This window comes from Arachis hypogaea, chromosome 14 (genome assembly GCF_003086295.3).
Source record: "Arachis hypogaea cultivar Tifrunner chromosome 14, arahy.Tifrunner.gnm2.J5K5, whole genome shotgun sequence".
Taxonomy (NCBI): Eukaryota; Viridiplantae; Streptophyta; class Magnoliopsida; order Fabales; family Fabaceae; genus Arachis; species Arachis hypogaea.
In genome coordinates this window covers 83,753,278-83,773,108 of record NC_092049.1, presented here as the reverse complement: position 1 = coordinate 83,773,108, position 19,831 = coordinate 83,753,278, and positions in this window count along the sequence as shown.

Genomic DNA, 19,831 nt, shown 5'->3' with positions numbered 1-19,831 from the left:
ATACCTTACGTGAGTAAGGGTCGAATCCCACGGAGATTGTTGGTATGAAGCAAGCTATGGTCACCTTGTAAATCTCATTCAGGCAGATATAAAGTGATATGGTTTTCGAATATTATATAATAAAATAGGGATAGGGACACTTATGTAAATCATTGGTAGGAATTTCAGATAAGCGAATGGAGATGCTTTTCGTTCCTCTGAACCTCTGCTTTCCTGCTATCTTCATCCAATCAGTCTTACTCCTTTCCATGGCTGGCTGTATGCAAGGGCATCACCGTTGTCAGTGGCTACATCCCCTCCTCTCAGTGAATAATATGCTCACGCACCCTGTCACGGCACGGCTATTCATCTGTCGGTTCCCGATCATGCTGGAATAGGATTCACCCTCCTTTTGCGTCTGTCACTAACGCCCAGCACTCGCGAGTTTGAAGCTCGTCACAGTCATTCAATCACTGAATCCTACTCAGAATACCACAGACAAGGTTTAGACCTTCCGGATTCTCTTGAATGCCGCCATCATTCTAGCTTACGCCACGAAGATTCTGGTTAGGAGATCTAAGAGATACTCATTCTAGCTTAATTCATGTAGAACAGAAGTGTTTGTCAGGCACGCGTTCATAAGGGAGAAGGATGATGAGCGTCACACATAATCATCACCTTCATCACGTTCTTGGGTGCGAATGGATATCTTAGAAGAGAAATAAGAAGAATTGAATAGAAAACAGTAGTACTTTGCATTAATCTTTGAAGAACAGCAGAGCTCCACACCTTAATCTATGGAGTGTAGAAACTCTACCGTTGACAATACATAAGTGGAAGGTCCAGGCATGGCCGAGATGGCCAGCCCCCTAAACGAGATCACAGGATCAAAATACAATCCAGGATGGTCAAAAAGACTAGTAAAAGGTCCTATTATAATAAACTAGTTACTAGGGTTTACATGAGTAAGTAATTGATGAATAAATCCACTTCCGGGGCCCACTTGGTGTGTGTTTGGGCTGAGCTTAAGTGTTCCACGTGCAGAGGCCATTTGTGGAGTTGAACGCCAGTTTCTGTGCCAGTTTGGGCGTTCAACTCTGGTTTTGGATCCTTTTCTGGCGCTGGACGCCAGATTTGGGCAGAAAGCTGGCATTGAACGCCAGTTTACGTCGTCAATTCTTGGCCAAAGTATGGACTATTATACATTGCTGGAAAGCCCTGGATGTCTACTTTCCAACGCAATTGGAAGCGCGCCATTTCGAGATCTGTAGCTCCAGAAAATCCACTTTGAGTGCAGGGAGGTCAGAATCCAACAGCATCAGCAGTCCTTTTTCAACCTCTGAATCTGATTTCTGCTCAAGTCCCTCAATTTCAGCCAGAAAATACCTGAAATCACAGAAAAACACACAAACTCATAGTAAAGTCCAGAAATGTGAATTTAACATAAAAACTAATGAAAACATCCCTAAAAGTAACTAGATCCTACTAAAAACATACTAAAAACAATGCCAAAAAGCGTATAAATTATCCGCTCATCATGGATCTATTCACCTAAAGAAAATGCCTGCAGAAGCTCAGGAACTCATTGACATGGTTGCAAATAACCAGTTCATGTACACTTCTGAGAGGAATCCTGTAAGTAATGGGACGCCTCAAAGGAAGGGAGTTCTTGAAATTGATGCTCTGAATGCCATATTGGCTCAGAACAAAATATTGACTCAGCAAGTCAATATGATTTCTCAAAGTCTGAATGGAATGCAAGCTGCATCCAACAGTACTATAGAGGCATCCTCTGAAGAAGAAGCTTATGATCCTGAGAACCCTGCAATAGCAGAGGTGAATTACATGGGTGAACCCTATGGAAACACCTATAATCCATCATGGAGAAATCATCCAAATTTCTCATGGAAGGATCAACAAAAGCCTCAACAAGGCTTTAATAATGGTGGAAGAAACAGGTTTAGCAATAGCAAACCTTTTCTATCATCCACTCAGCAATAGACAGAGAATTCTGAGCAGAATCCATCTAGCTTAGCAAATATAGTCTCTGATCTATCTAAGGCCACTCTAAGTTTCATGAATGAAACAAGGTCCTCCATTAGAAATTTGGAGGCACAGGTGGGCCAGCTGAGCAAAAGGGTCACTGAAACTCCTCTTAGTACTCTCCCAAGCAATACAGAAGAGAATCCAAAAAGAGAGTGCAAGACCATTGATTTGACCATCATGGCCGAACCTACAAGGGAGGGGGAGGACGTAAATCCTAGTGAAGAAGACCTCCTGGGACGTTTAGTGACCAATAAGGAGTTTCACTCTGAGGAACCAAAGGAATCTGAGGCTCAATTAGAGACCATAGAGATTCCATTGAACCTCCTTCTGCCCTTCATGAGCTCTGATGAGTATTCTTCTTCTGAAGAGAATGAAGACGTTACTAAAGAGCAAGTTGCTAAGTACCTTGGTGCAATCATGAAGTTGAATGCCAAGTTATTTGGTAATGAGACTTGGGAAGATAAACCTCCCTTGCTCACCAATGAACTGAATGCATTGGATAGGCAGAAATTACCTCAAAAGAAACAGGATCCTAGTAAATTCTTAATTCCCTGTAACATAGGCACCATGACCTTTGAGAAGGCTCTGTGTGACCTAGGGTCAGGCATAAACTTAATGCCACTCTCTGTAATGGAGAAACTTGGGATCTTTGAGGTGTAAGCTGCCAGAATCTCATTGGAGATGGCAGACAACTCAAGAAAACAGGCTTATGGACAAGTAGAGGACGTGTTAGTAAAGGTTGAAGGCCTTTACATCCCTGCTGATTTCATAATCCTAGACACTGGGAAGGATGAGGATGAATCCATCATCCTTGGAAGACCCTTCCTAGCCACAGCAAAAGCTGTGATTGATGTGGACAGAGGAGAGTTGGTCCTTCAACTGAATGAGGACAACCTTGTGTTTAAAACTCAAGGATCTCTTTCTGTAACCATGGAGAGGAAGCATGAAAAGCTTCTCTCACTGCAGAGTCAACCAAAGCCCCCACAGTCAAATTCTAAGTTTGGTGTTGGGAGGCCACAACCAAACTCTAAGTTTGGTGTTGAACCCCCACATTCAAACTCTAAGTTTGGTGTTGGAAGGTTCCAACCTTGCTCTGATTATCTGTGAGGCTCCATGAGAGCTCACTGTCAAGCTATTGACATTAAAGAAGCACTTGTTGGGAGGCAACCCAATGTTATTTAATTATATCTATTTTATTTTTTATTTCTATTTCGTGTTTTATTTGGTTGATGATCATGTGGAGTCATAAAAACTACAAAAAAAAATCAAAAACAAAATGAAAAACAGCATTAAAAACAGCACACCCTGGAGGAGGAGCATTCTAGCGTTTAAATGCCAGAAACAAGCATCTACCTGGCGTTAAATGCCAGAAACAGGCTACTTTTGGGCGTTTAATGCCAGAAACAGGCAGCAGTTTGGCGTTAAACGCCAGGATTGCACAGCAAGGGCGTTTTACACGCCTAATTGGAGCAGGGATGTTAAGTCCTTGACCCCACTGGATCTGTGGACCCCACAGGATCCCCACCACTTCTTCTCTCCTATTCACAACTTTTCATAACTCTCTTCCCCAAATTCCCTTTACCAATCACCTCAATCACTCTTTCCCATCACCTCTTCACCATTCACATCCATCCACTCTTCCCCATAAACCCCACCTACCTCCAAAATTCAAACTCTTTTCCCTCCCAAACCTAACCCCAATGGCCGAACCCTAAACCTCCCCCTACCCCTATATAAACCCCTCATTCCTTCTTAATTTTCACACAATACAACCCTTTCTTCTTTCCCTTGGCCGAATACACACCTCTCTCCCTCTCCTCCATTCCTCTTCTTCTTCTTCTTCTTCTTCTTCTTCTTCTTCTTTCTTTCTTTCTTCGTTTGCTCGGGGACGAGCAAACATTTTAAGTTTGGTGTGGTAAAAAGCATAGCTTTTTATTTTTCTATAACCATCAATGGCACCTAAGGCCAGAGAATCCTCAAAAAAGGGGAAAGGGAAGGCAATTACTTCCACCTTTGAGTCATGGGAGATGGAGAGATTCATCTCAAAGGTCCATCAAGACCACTTCTATGAAGTTGTGGCCAAGAAGAAAGTGATCCCCGATGTTCCTTTCAAGCTCAAGAAGAATGAGTATCCGGAGATCCGACTCGAGATCCAAAGAAGAGGTTGGGAAGTTCTCACCAACCCCATTCAACAAGTCAGGATCTTAATGGTTCAAGAGTCCTATACAAACGCATGGATCACTGGGAACCATGATCAAAGTGTGAACCCGAATCCAAAGAATTGGATTACCATGGTTCGGGGGAAATACTTAGATTTCAGTCTGGAAAATGTAAGGTTGGCGTTCAACTTGCCAATGATGGAAGAAAACGCACGCCCCTACACTAGAAGGGTCAACTTTGATCAAAGGTTGGACCAAGTCCTCATGGACATATGTATAGAAGGAGCTCAATGGAAAGTTGACTCAAGAGGCAAGCCGGTTCAATTGAGAAGACTAGACCTTAAGCCTGTAGCTAGAGGATGGTTGGAGTTTATTCAACGCTCAGTCATTCCTACTAGCAACCGGTCTGAAGTTACTATAGACCGGGCCATCATGATCCATAGTATCATGATTAGGGAGGAAGTAGAGGTTCATGAGATTATACCTCAAGAGCTCTACAAGGTGGCTGACAAGTCATCCACTGTGGCAAGGTTAGCCTTTTCTTACCTCATTTGCCACCTCTGCAATTCGGCTGGAATTGACATAGAGGGAGACATCCTCATTGAAGAGGACAAGCCCATCACTAAGAAAAGGATGGAGCAAACAAGAGATCATGAACCTCAACAAGAGCATAAGGAAATTCCTCACCATGAAATCCCTGAGATGCCTCAGGGAATGCATTTTCCTCCACAGAATTATTGGGAAGAAATCAACACCTCCCTAGGAGAATTAAGTTCCAACATGGGACAACTGAGGATGGAGCACCAAGAGCACTCCATCATCCTCCATGAGATTAGAGAATATCAAAGAGCTATGAGGGAGGAGCAACAAAGACAAGGAAAAGACATAGAAGAGCTCAAGAGCACCATTGGTTCTTCAAGAAGAGGAAGAGGCCACCCTCACTAAGGTGGACCCGTTCCTTAATCTCTTTGTTCTTATTTTCCTGTTTTTCGTCTACTATGCTTTATGTTTTAATTATGTTTGTGTCTTTACTATATGATCATTAGTGTTTAAGTGTCTATGTCTTAAAACTATGAATGTCCTATGAATCCATTACCTCTCTTAAATGAAAACTGTTCTAAAAACAAAAGAACAAGAAGTACATGGTTTTAAATTCATCCTTGAAACTAGTTTAATTATTTTGATGTGGTGACAATACTTTTTGTTTTCTGAATGAATGCTTGAACAGTGTATATGTCTTTTGATATTGTGGTTTATGAATGTTAAATATGTTGGCTTTTGAAAGAATGATGAAAAAGGAGAAATGTTATTGATAATCTGAAAAATCATAAAAATTGATTCTTGAAGCAAGAAAGAGCAGTGAATGCAAAAGCTTGCAGAAAAAAAAGGTGAAAAAAAATAGAAAAAAAAAAGAGAAAGAAAAAGAAAAAGCAAGCAAAAAAAGCCAAAAGCTCTTAAAACCAAAAGGCAAGAGCAAAAAGCCAATAGCCCTTAAAACCAAAAGGCAAGGGTAATAAAAAAGGATCCAAGGCTTTGAGCATCAGTGGATAGGAGGGCCTACAGGAATAAAATCCTGGCCTAAGCGGCTAAACCAAGCTGTCCCTAACCAAGTGCTTGTGGCATGAAGGTGTCAAGTGAAAACTTGAGATTGAGCGGTTAAAGTCAAGGTCCAAAGCAAAAAAAGAGTGTGCTTAAGAACCCTGGACACCTCTAATTGGGGACTTTAGCAAAGCTGAGTCACAATCTGAAAACGTTCACCCAATTATGTGTCTGTGGCATTTATGTATCTGGTGGTAATACTGGAAAATAAAGTGCTTAGGGCCACGGCCAAGACTCATAAAGTAGCTGTGTTCAAGAATCAACATACTGAACTAGGAGAATCAATAACACTATCTAAATTCTAAGTTCCTATAGATGCCAATCATTATAAACTTCAATGGATATAGTGAGATGCCAAAACTATTCAAGAGGCAAAAAGCTACTAGTCCCGCTCATCTGATTGGAGCTAAGTTTCATTGATATTTTGGAATTTATAGTATATTCTCTTCTTTTTATCCTATTTGATTTTCAGTTGCTTGGGGACAAGTAACAATTTAAGTTTGGTGTTGTGATGAGCGGATAATTTATACGCTTTTTGGCATTATTTTTACATAGTTTTTAGTATGATTTAGTTAGTTTTTAATATATTTTTATTATTTTTTAATTAAAAATCACATTTCTAGACTTTACTATGAGTTTGTGTGTTTTTCTGTAATTTCAGGTATTTTCTGGCTGAAATTGAGGGACTTGAGCAAAAATCTGATTCAGAGGTTGACAAAGGACTGCTGATGCTGTTGGATTCTAACCTCCCTGCACTCAAGGTCGATTTTCTGGAGCTACAAGAGTCAAAATTGCGCGCTCTCAATTGTGTTAGAAAGTAGACATCCAGGGCTTTCCAGCAATATATAATAGTCTATACTTTGCCCCATTTTCAACGACACAAACTGGCGTTCAACGCCAACTCTCTGCCCAATTCTGGAGTCAAACGCCAGAAACAGGTTGCAAAGTGGAGTTAAACGCCAGAAACAGGTTATAAACTGGCGTTCAACTCCATGAAAGACCTCTCCACGTGAAAGCTTCAATTCTCAGCCCAAGCACACACCAAGTGGGCCCCAAAAGTGGATTTCTGCATTATTTACTTATCTCTGTAAACCCTAGTAACTAGTTTAGCATAAATAGGACTTTTTACTATTGTATTAGACATCTTTGGACGTTTAGTTCTGAGATCATGGAGGCTGGCCTCTCGGCCATGCTTGGACCTTGTTCTTATGTATTTTCAACGGTAGAGTTTCTACACACCATAGATTAAGGTGTGGAGCTCTGCTGTTCCTCATGAATTAATGCAAAGTACTATTGGTTTTCTATTCAATTAACGTCTATTTCTTCTCTAAGATATCCATTCGCACCCAAGAACATGATGAATGTGATGATTATGTGACGCTCATCATCATTCTCACTTATGAACGCGTGCCTGACAACCACTTCCGTTCGACATGCAAACAAGCTTGAATGCATATCTCTTAGCCTCCTGATCGTGAGATCAGAGTCTTCGTGGTATAAGTTAGAACCCATGGATGGCCATTCCTGAGATCCGAAAAGTCTAAACCTTGTCTGTGGTATTCCGAGTAGGATCTGGGAAGGGATAGCTGTGACGAGCTTCAAACTCGCGAGGGCTGGGCGTACTGACAGATGCAAAAGGACGATTGAATCCTATTCCAGTATGATCGAGAACCGACAGATGATTAGCCATGCAGTGACAGCGCATTGGACCATTTTCACTGAGAGGACGGGATGTAGCCATTTACAACGGTGATGCCCAACATACAGCTTGCCATAGAAAGAAGTAGGAATGATTGGATGAAGACAGTAGGAAAGCAGAGGTTCAGGAGGAACGAGAGCATCTCTATACGCTTATCTGAAATTCTCACCAATGAATTACATAAGTATCTCTATCCTATTTATATTTTAATTATCAATTTACCATAATCATTTAAATCCGTCTGACTGAGATTTACAAGATGACCATAGCTTGCTTCAAGCCGACAATCTTCGTGGGATCGACCCTTACTCACGTAAGGTTTATTACTTGGACGACCCAGTGCACTTACTGGTTAGTTATGCGAAGTTGTGACAAAGTGTGTGAATTACGTTCCGAGCACCAAGTTTTTGGTGCCGTTGTTAAGGATCACAATTTCGTGCACCAAATACCCTGGCTGGCGTTCAACTTTAACACTTCATTCATAGTGTTCTGTTTTCACTGCTGTGAATTCTGTCTCTGTTTTGACTGATGCACATGATCATGACTCTAAAAATAAAAATAAAAACAAATAATTAATTAAGTAAGGTTGGATTGCCTGCCAACAAGTGCTTCTTTAACATCGTTAGCTTGACGGTTAGCTCCTTACGGAGGTGAGTATAGGCTTAGATTTTTGCCCCTTACAGTGAACTTTCATCTTGTCTTCTCATGAATGAGCTCCACATGCTCTAGAGACAGGATACAACTCTCTGTATGTGGTAAGACTGGCTTCTTGGTGAAGACAACTCTCATGCCAGGTGAGAGGCCTTCAGTTGGGACTTTCTTGTCCTTCCAGCCTTTAGGTACTTTTTTCTTAGTACCTTTGTGCTTAGAGCTTGTTGAGGGCTACCTAACACCAAACTTAGAATTGATGTTTGGGGGCTTTGCAGAGCTCTGCACAGAAAGAGAGGGTTGGAACACCAGGTATTGTACAGTTATCTCTCTTTTGTTTGAGGGAGAATTGGGATGAGGCATCTTGAATACGATGTGGTCCTCCCCTAGTTGTAGAGTCAGTTCTCCCTTAGCCACATAAATGATAGCATTGGTAGTGGCTAGGAAAGGTCCTCCAAGGATGACAGAGTCATCCTCATCCTCTCCAATGTCTAAGACAATAAAGTTTGTAGGGATGTAGAGGTTTTTAACCTTTACCAGGACATCCTCTACTAAGTCATATGACTTCTTCATTGTCTTGTCTGCCATCTCTAATGAGATGTGTGCAGCTTGTACCTCAAGGATTTCCAACTTCTCCATTACAGAGAGTGGCATAAGGTTTATGCTTGACCCTAGGTCACACAGAGCCTTTTCAAAGGTCATGGTGCCTATGGTGCAAGGAATCAGAAAGCGTCCAAGATCTGGAAGCTTCTGAGGTAGCCTCTGCTGAACCAAAGCATGGAGTTCCTTGGTAAGCAGTGGAGGTTCATCCTCCAAAGGCTATTGATGTTAAGAAAAAGTTGTTGTGTTGGTAAAGAATTTCTAAATGAAATCTCGTTGCAAGTATAGTTCTAAACCAACAAACAATCCTCCCAATCAAAACTTGGTTGTCACAAGTACAAACCTCAATAAGAATTAACCAAAGTATTTAAACCTTGGGTCATCTCACAAAGAATTGCAATGAAGTGATCAATTATTGGCTATGAAGGAACAAGGGGTTTGATTTATAAAAGGGGCAAGAAAGTAAATGGCAAGAAAATAAAGGAAACAACTAAAGAAAGCAAATAATAAATAGAGACATTCATGGCAAGGATTGAGAATATAGGCTTTCCATCCTAGTCACTAATAATAATAATTAACAAGAATTTGCCTTATCTAGTTAACTTTAGCATTGGAAGAAGGTACAAAGTTATCTTGACACGAAAGAAAGTCAAATAAGACTAGCTAATCTCAATCTAAAAGTCCTAATCAACTTACTAATTGAATTAGCAAACGATTAGCGTCAATGGAAATAATATTAGCTAACAACTCTAGATCACCAACATAAGTTGGGTATTCATGACTCAAGATTGCCTAATTCCTCCTTCCAAGCCAAGAATGCTCAAAGATCTACTCTAAGAACCAACCATGCATTTTGTCAAACACTTGGAAGGCATAAAAAGAAAGCATAATAAATGTGCGAGAATAGTAAAATCTAACAACTACCAATTACAAGGAATCAGCAATAACTACTCAAATCAACAATTAAAGAACATCAACCATCAAATTGCATTAAAGAAAACCAAATCCAACAAAAGTTCATCAATAACTAAAAGAAGCATGAAAAGGAAAATTAACACTACAAACTAAGAGAATTGAGATGTAAGAACAAGAATTTGGAAGGAAAACAAAATGAAAACTAGGATTGAACTCTAGATTTAAGATGCAAAATATCCTAAGAACCCTAATTCTAGAGAGAAGAGGGAGCTTCTTTCTCTAGAAACTAAACTACATGATGCTAAGCTACAACTAATTGCTCCCCCTTTGCCCCAGCTTGATATCTGCATGAAATACCCTCAGAAATGATTTAGGCCTGCGTAGCTCAGAAATCGCCCCCAGCGAATTTATTTTAAGTAAGTTACGTGCCAAGCGTCACGCGTGCGCGTGGACAACGCGTGAGCGTGGCTTGCAAATTTTCAATTCACGCGTATGCGTGGATGACGCGTGCGCGTGGCCCTCAATTCTCCAAATACTCATTTCTTGAAGAATTCTCCACTTTTCATGCTTTTCTCTTCACTTTTTCCATCCAATACTTGCCTTATGAACCTGAAATCACTCAACAAACACATCAAAGCCTCGAATGGAATTAAAGTGAATTAAAATTAGCTATTTTAAGGCCTAAAAAGTATGTTTTTACACTTAAGCACAAATTAAGGGATAATTACAAAACCATGCTATTTCATTGAATAAATGAGAGAAAAAGAGATAAAATCACCTAAATTAAGCACAAGATAAACCACAAAATTGGGGTTTATCAGACCTCCCCACACTTAAACCAAGCATGTCCTCATGCTAAACTCAAGAAAGAAACAAAGGGTATCAACATTTATTCAATGCAACCTATCTACGTGTGACCTACCTATATGCAACTATCTAAATGAATGCAACTACTTAGTCAAAATAAGTCAATCCCCAAGAATATATATATGAGTACAAGGGCTAAAGCAATGGCAATCAAATCAAACCCACAATTGAATTGAGTTATTGAAAGATTTTACAAACTTGCAAGAGAATAGATAATCATAGGTGAAAACATGTAATTGAGCAATCGAACCCTCACTGGATGTGTATCCGCTCTAGTCACTCAAGTGTATGGGGTTGATTCACTCAATTCTCCCCTAATTATGCTTTCTAAGATTTGTTTTTCATCTAACAATCAACAATTATTTCATGCATGCATACAAATATCATAAGGACTTATCCATGGGTTGTAATGGGGCTAGGGTCAAGGTAGGGTTGTATATGGTTAAGTGGACTTGAATTTGAATCTTTGATAAGCTTAAACTTCCCACCTAACCTATATAACAACCTATACTATTCTAAACAAACCTAACTACCTATTCTTCACTTTTCACATACTCATGCATTCTCTTTTTTGATTACCATAAATATGCATTGATTATTATTGAACTTTACTTTGGGGTATTTTGTCCCTTTTTTATTTTTCTTTTTCTTTCTTTTTTTTCTTTTTCTATTTTTTTCTTTTTCTTTTTTTTTGTTTTTCCCATTTTTTCTAACTAATATATATATATATATATATATATATATATATATATATATATATATATATATATATATATATATATATATATATATATATATATACAAGAGCATCAATGCATATGGTTTAACATTCAATGCATGAGTATGTACCCAATTCCTAAGATTTTCAACAAACATACAAAAATACACTTTTATCTCTACCGAATATTCCCAACTCTCCCAAAATTAAATGATAAATACTGTCACTAGCCTAAGCTAATCATAGATCCAATTTAAGGACATTTATTATTTTTATCTTTAGGCTTGTAATGTGCTAAAATTAAGAATAAATGGGTTTAGCATAGGCTCAAAATTGGCTAACAATGGAAGATAAAATATAGGCTGTTTGGGTAAGTGAGCTATTTGAAACAATGGCCTCAATCATATAAGTGCATTCATACACAAAATAATGGACATAAAGGATCAAAAAAATCAAAGATTACAATCATAGAAAGAGAATAATGCACACAAGAATGGAAATAAGTGGTCCTGTGATGTAACCACACAATTAGGCTCAAAACTCACATGCTTGTGTTCTTAGCTCAAAAATCATATTTCACAATGTGTATAGTTCAAGCAAGTTCTAAAATTTTTTTTCAATCAATTGGGGTTTCCTATAGATAAAATTCTTGAAAAATCTTATTATTTTGATTGAGCTTATTATATATAGATGCAAAATAAGAAAATGCAACAAAATATCCTAAAAGACCTAAAAAATGAAATGCAAAAGTGTTGGGATTAGAAACTTGTCACCCAAAAGTGCCGACTGGTCGGACGACCTCCCCACACTTAAAAGTTTGCACCATCCTCGATGCACTCAAAGATGAGCAAGGGAGTACGGCGACTTTCTAAGTTGCCACCTTCAGCTGGTGGATCAATCGGTTGCTGCATGTTCTTTCTTGCTTCCATTTTTTGCTTATGGTAAAACATCCTGAGCAATAGAAAATAGGATAGTAGGACAAGTAAATATAAAAGTAAGGAAGCATACATTGTTAGAATGAGGTAAATCACTAAAATTGAGTGAGTGAATTAGTGTGACATTGATGAGAAATAAGTGTGTGAATTATAAGTTTGCACGCGGTTTAGAACCCACACACTGACATAAAAAGCTATGTCACAATTATACAAAAGAAAGTACGCACTTCACTCATTCTAGTATGCTTGAGATGCTTTAAAAGACTTATAGGTTAAGACAACCATGCAAGTAGTGAAGAAGCATAAAAGCATTCAAGCAATTGATCAAGAAATTGTAAATTGGATAATGAATGGGCATTGATTGATTGTGCAAGGTAACTTTAATGATCAAAATAAAATATAGAGCTTACACATCAAACAATGACACATGTTGAAGTTGTTGCAACACCTAAGTGATATAGAAGTGGAGCACATGGATGCTATGGAACTTAGGAAAAAGAATATAGAAGTGAAAATCAATCATATAACAAGCATGGTCCTCAAAGCTTAGAAAGCTAAAAAATATGTCACTAGGTAAGCTTTCGATCCAATTCCACAATTCCACAATCTCAATGCATAAAATAGGTGGTGTCAATAAAGGTCAATCATAAAAAAGTATCACCTAAAAAAATGCATTGATAATGTACAATTGCCTAGCAATGGATGATGAATGCATGGTGGCCAAAACATGCAATTCAAAAGATTTAAGATGCTTAAAGGCAATGTCACACACTTGGTTTTCAAAAACATGAAGCATGAAGAACTCAAACCAAGTAACAAAATACAACCTCAACCAAGAAATTCAACAATGACAATTAACAACAATGATGTTAAACTAACATCATATTAGTAATAAGTAGCAGTAAACAGTAAACAAGATTAATAATCTAACACCCATAAGGAAAAACAAAAATTAACCAAAAATTAATCTAGATAAATAACTAACTAACTATACTAACTAATGGTTGATGGTGTATGGTAGTGCTGGATAATGATTAAAGGGTGGAAAAAAGAGAAGAGAAGAGAGAATAAGGGAAAAAATGGAAAGAAGAGAAGAAAAGAAGATGGTTGAAATAGGGCAACCCACGCGTACGCGTGCACGTGGTGAGGTGAAAGGGGATCAACGCGTACGCATGGGTCACGCGTACACATGGTGGATTATTTAGAGAGGCGACGCGTACGCGTCGGGTGACGCGTACGCGTGGATGGATTTTTGTGCTAAAGGCACAAATCCAGCACATTTTTTGCACAACTCTCGGATTTTTGACTGGGGGTGAAAATTTTAGATCCACGCGTACGTGTGGGCGAGGCGTACGCGTGGATGGTTGAAATGCTAGGGGCCATGCGTACGTGTGGGTGACGCGTACACGTGGGAAGGTGCTCTGTTTTTCAAAATTTTTCATGTTTTTGCACCAAACCAAGCATTCCAAACTTCCAAACAGCTACTAAAACACCATAAAACCTTATTTAACCTACTAGACTCCCAAATAAACTCAACTAACCAATCAAAGTATGAAATTAAGCTAAGTTTACTAATATGTACAAAAGAGAAAAATGAAAAGATGTTACAATGGTGGGGTGTCTCCCACCTAGCACTTTTGTTTATGGTCCTTAAGTTAGACTTATGGGGAGCTCTCATCAAGGTGACTTGTGATTGAATCCATCCTTGAACATCCACCAATGCTTGGACTTCCAATAAGCTCCATCATTCAAAGTCAATATCTCCAAGCCTTGATGGGGTTCTTCACAAACCATGAGCTCCCAAAGTTGATCCTCCTCTTGTAATCTGGGGTCCCATACTTTGTTTTCACACCCGTCTTGAAGTTGATCATGGTAATCCTCTCTGGGTGGTAGAGAAGCCGAATTCTCATGAGGGCGCCAAACTACCCTCTTAGATCTATCCAATTGAGCACTACACTAATCTATGCTCTTCAATTTTGAGCTTCCCACCATAATGAGCCTAGATTTACAACGCCAACCACTAAACATCCTCCTCTTACACTTAATTCCTTAAAGCGCCCTAAGTTGGCCATCCGTTTCAAGCAAACTAAATTCAAGTGGGATAATAAAGCTAGGAGTTAGAAGTTTTACCCACTCAAATGAAGGGTGAGATGGGAACCTAGGTGGAGGAGTTCCCAATGATCTTGACAAAGCGCGCTCCACTCCCATCCATCCTCTTCTAAAGGCTTCCACCACTTGGCAAGGTTCTTCAGGCTCTACCTCTTGCCAAGCTTCCTCAAGTTCACATTCTTCTTCACCAATGTCTTCAAGCTCTTCCCCATCACTCAAATTATAAATAGGAGGTTTAGTGAAGTCTACCTCTTCGTCAATTCCAAGCATAGTGGGGAAGGACTCATCAAGCTCAAAAGGATCATATGTTGATGCGGAATCATCATAAATAGGGAGGCTTGTTGCTTGGAACACTTCCAATTCTTCACTCACAATGTGCCTTGGAGGTTGCACATCCTCCTTAACATCACTTTCTAGTCCAATGAAACAAGGCTCAACAAGATCATCAAGGAGGTTGATCAATGTGGACAAAAAATCACTAATGATTGAATCCACTTCTTGATCAATTTCTTCAAAATCTTCAACTTGTGATTCCTCTTTGCGTTCAACATCTTCTAAATCTTCAACCACTTCCTTTGGTTCAATTATCTCTACCTCCTCCTCTTGTTACAATTCTTGTTTTAACTCCTCTTCTTCGCCTTGAAGCTCCAAATTCACTCTCTCACTAAGCTCCTTGGTTGCTTCTCCACATTCGACAATGGGATTGCCTTGATCGTATAGGCTTAGGCGGGATGAGACCATGTTGTGAACGGCTTCCACTACGGTGGCAAGCACGGCTTTTATCTTCTTGAACTCTCCTTCGTGCTTCAGACACGTAGCTAGAAGTTCTTGTTGCTCTCGCATTAGGTCATCCGACGAAGGTGGTGGTGGAAGAGAAAGTTCATTGTTTGAGGGAAAGATATTGTAGTCGTAAGGTGGTCCATATAGGTGAAAGTCTTGAGGTGGTGTATATAGAATTTGTGGTTCTTGAGAGTATTGGTGTTGGAATGGTGGTGGCTCTAGATATGGTTCATATGGTGGTTGGTATGGTGGGTATGGGTTAGGGTCATATGGAGGTGAATGGTGGTATGAGGCTTGTGAATATGGTAGGAGGCTATATTGAGGAGTGGGTTCATATGCATATGATGATTGTGGTTGACAACCACAATGAGGGTCACCACACACATTAGATTGGTATGCATCTTGGAGTGGTTCTTGCTCATAGTACATTGGTGGAGGTTGTTGCCATGAAGGTTGATCAAAAGCTTGGGGCTCCTCCCACCTTTGATCTCCAAATCCTTGATGCAAATCCTCATTAAAGCTCCCATTTCCTACAACATAGTTTGAACCACACTCATAGCCAAAGTGATGAGAATTCATAGTAGCAAGAGCAAATAAAAATAAACTCTAATAAGGAACAAAGAAAACCAAATCCTAAAACTAGCAAAAACTAACAAAGAGGCAAAAGGCAAACATATTCACATATATACAATAGCCAATAACATAGCACTATTGCAATTCCCCGGCAACGGTGCCATTTGATGTTAAGAGAAAGTTGTTGTGTTGGTAAAGAATTTCTCAATGAAATCTCGTTGCAAGTATAGTTCTAAACCAACAAACAATCTTCCCAATCAAAATATGGTTGTCACAAGTACAAACCCCAATAAGAATTAACCGAATTATTTAAACCTTGGGTCATCTCACAAGGAATTGCAATGAAGTGATCAATTATTGGCTATGAAGGAACAAGGGGTTTGATTTATAAAAGGGGCAAGAAAGTAAATGGCAAGAAAATAAAGAAAATAATTAAAGAAAGCAAATAATAAAGAGAGATATTCATGGCAAGGATTGAGAATATAAGCTTTCCATCCTAGTCACTAATAACAATAATTAACAAGAATTTGCCTTATCTAGTTAACTTTAGCAATGGAAGAAGGTACAAAGTTATCTTCACATGAAAGAAAGTCAAATAAGACTAGCTAATCTCAATCCAAAAGTCCTAATCAATTTACTAATTGAATTAGCAAATGATTAGCGTCAATAGAAACAATATTAGCTAACAACTCTAGATCACCAACATAAGTTGGGTATTCATGATTCAAGATTCCCTAATTCCTCCTTCCAAGCCAAGAATGCTCAAAGATCTACTCTAAGAACCAACCAAGCATTTTGTCAAACACTTGGAAGGCATAAAAAGAAAGCATAATAAATTTGCAAGAATAGTAAAATCTAACAACTACTAATTGCAAGGAATTAACAACAACTACTCAAATCAACAATTAAAGAACATCAACCATCAAATTGCATTAAAGAAAACCAAATCCAACAAGAGTTCATCAATAACTAAAAGAAGCATGAAAAGGGAAATTAACACTACAAACTAAGAGAATTAAGATGTAGGAACAAGAAATTGGAAGGAAAACAAGATGAAAAGAAGGATTGAACCTTAGATCTAAGATGCAAAATATCCTAAGAACCCTAATTCTAGAGAGAAGAGGGAGCTTCTCTCTCTAGAAACTAAACTACATGATACTAAGCTACAAATAATTGCTCCCCTTTTGCCCCAGCTTGAATTCTGCATGAAATACCCTCAAAATGAGTTGGATTTGGACTGGGCAGCTCAGAAATCGCTCCCAGCGAATTCACTTTAAGTGAGTCACGTGCCGAGCGTCACGCGTGCCCGTTGCTGGCCAAAACTCCTACTCACGCGTACGCGTGGGTGATGCGTGCCCCGTGGCTTGCAAATCTTCAATGCATGCGTGTGCATGGATGACGCGTGCGCGCGGCCCTCAATTCTCCAAATGCTCATTTCTTCAAGAATTCTCCACTTTGTATGCTTTTCTCTTCACTTCTTCCTTCCAATACTTGCCTTATGAACCTGAAATCACTCAACAAACACATCAAGGCATCGAATGGAACTAAAGTGAATTAAACTTAGCTATTTTAAGCACTAGAAAGCATGTTTTTACACTTAAGTACAAATTAATGGAGAATTACAAACTATGCTATTTCATTGAATAAATGTGAGAAAAGGTGATAAAATCCCCTAAATTAAGCACAAGATAAACCACAAAATTTGGCATTCAGCTTCATTAGAGCTCATAGGTACCGAGCAACTTGCTCTTCCCTAGTGTTCATACCCTGGGTCGAGCTATCCGACCCGGGCTAATCGAAAACAAAGCAGCCGACCTCTTCAGGCCAGATCCCCCGACCTCTACTGTAAAGAGGTTGGCCAAATTGATATAAGAAGCCCAAAACAAGCCCAAACGAAGGGACACAGCCCAATCTAAAGGTAGCTAAAGCCTAGAAAGATAAAGGCGGTTCCCCTAAGAGATAAGGAGACTTCACTTAAAGATAAGATAAGATAACTAACTTATCTTATCTAAAAAGGTCAGCCCATACTACTATAAATACACTGGAGCACCCAGGTATAACTCATACTCTGATTTTACAAAATACCTGCTTAAAGCCTATGCTGACTTAGACATCGGAGTCCCTTGCAGGTACCACCACCCTCCGGTAAACACGGATCAGCAGTACTACCCAGGCCAACAAGTCGGACATGACAGCTCCGGCCACCACCGCAGATCTCGACCGAGATCGACCTACAGTTTCAGGTAACCCCCGGAATATTGGCGCCGTTGCTGGGGAACCTGGAAGTCATTCCATTATCATGGCGGACAACCTTGACAACGACCACGACTTTGATTTGGAAAACAGAATGCCGCATAAAAATGCGGACATCACACTAAAAGATACGTCTCAACCAAACGGAGATAAGCATTCACCAAATATAGAAATTTTGGAAGCCCTACAAGCTCAATAGGAACGCCTCAAACAGCTCAAAAAAGAAGCCGAACACCAGCGCGAAGACGAGAGGGACCTTCGAAAAGAAACTAGACAACACCGAGAGTTAGAAGACAAACTCCTAAAGCTCGAGGCTGACCTCAAAGCTAAAACAGTTTAGTCCAATCGCGATGACAACTCCCACAGAGATCAAGACCCATTCACCAAAGAAATCATGCAAGCTAAAATCCCAAAGGACTTCAAAGCTCCTGACATGATCTTATACAACGGCACATCAGACCTAAGCCATCATCTCAGCAACTTCAGAAGCAGAATGTACCTCACCGACACCTCGGACGCCATTCGATGCAAGGCCTTCCCGACCACCCTAACAAAAATAGCAATAAAGTGGTTCGACAGCTTACCTCCTAGATCCATCACCAGTTTTGACGACCTAGCTAAAAATGTCCTCGCCAGATTCTCCATCCAGAAGGACAAAGCCAAACATGCCCCGAGCCTACTAGGAATCAAGCAAGGAGATCGGGAAAGTCTTCGCAACTACATGGAAAGATTCAACAAAGTGTGTTTGGACATACAAAGTCTGCCCACAGAAGCAGCTATTATGGGTCTCATCAATGGCCTGAGAGAAGGACCTTTTAGTTACTCCATATCAAAGAAGCATCCAACATCCCTGAACGAAGTACAAGAACGGGCAGAGAAGTATATTAACATGGAGGAGAATTCTCGATTAGGAGGAACTTCAAAATCTGGATTCTCCTACCCCTCTCAAGACAAAGATAAAGAGTCCAAGAAAAAAGAAGATCAACCCACTGAGAAACCCAGAAAATACCACCATTACACCCCTCTTCGGGTGTCCCTTGTGGATGTTTACCGAGAAATAGGCAACACGGAAAAGATCCCACCACCCCGCTCGGACAGAGTACTGCGAATACCACCGAATTTACGAACATTCTACTAACAAATGCTTCGACTTAAAGAATTTAATAGAAATATTGGCGAGAAAAGGGCGACTAGACCGATACTTAGCCAACAAAGCAGATGAGCCAAGAAAAAGAAGAAGAGACGAAGAGGTCGAACGGGCTGAACGACCACTTCACACTCCAGAGAGACATATTCATATGATAAATGGAGGATTCGCAAGGGGAGGGATCTCTAAATCATCTCGCAAAAGACACCTTAAAGAGGTATATCATGTTGGGGAAGGAGAGAGGTCATCCGACCTCGCCACTATCACCTTTACCCGAAAAGACGCAGCAGACATCATCCCAGGACATGATGATCCTATGGTCATTACTATCATACTGGCCAACACAAATCTCCATCGAACATTAATAGACCAGGGAAGCTCTACGGATATTTTGTTTAAATCCACCTTCGACAAACTCGGCCTACAAGATAAAGAGCTCAGAGCATATCCGAACATCTTGTTCGGACTGGGAGACACTCCAATATAACCACTTGGATATATTTCACTAGACACAACCTTCGGAAAGGGAACCTGGTCAAGGACACTTAACATAGACTATATCATAGTCAATGTGAGCTCAGCTTACAACGCCTTGATAGGTCGGACAACACTGAACCAGCTCACCGCAGTAGTCTCAACTCCACATCTATGCATGAAGTTCCCAACCCCAGAAGGGATCGCCACGATAAAAGGAGACCAGAAAATCGTGCGATAATGTTACAACGAAAGTCTGAACCTTAAAAGCAAAGGAGAAGAGATCAACACTATCGAACTCAGGGGAGTTCGAGGTCACGAGGAACTTCG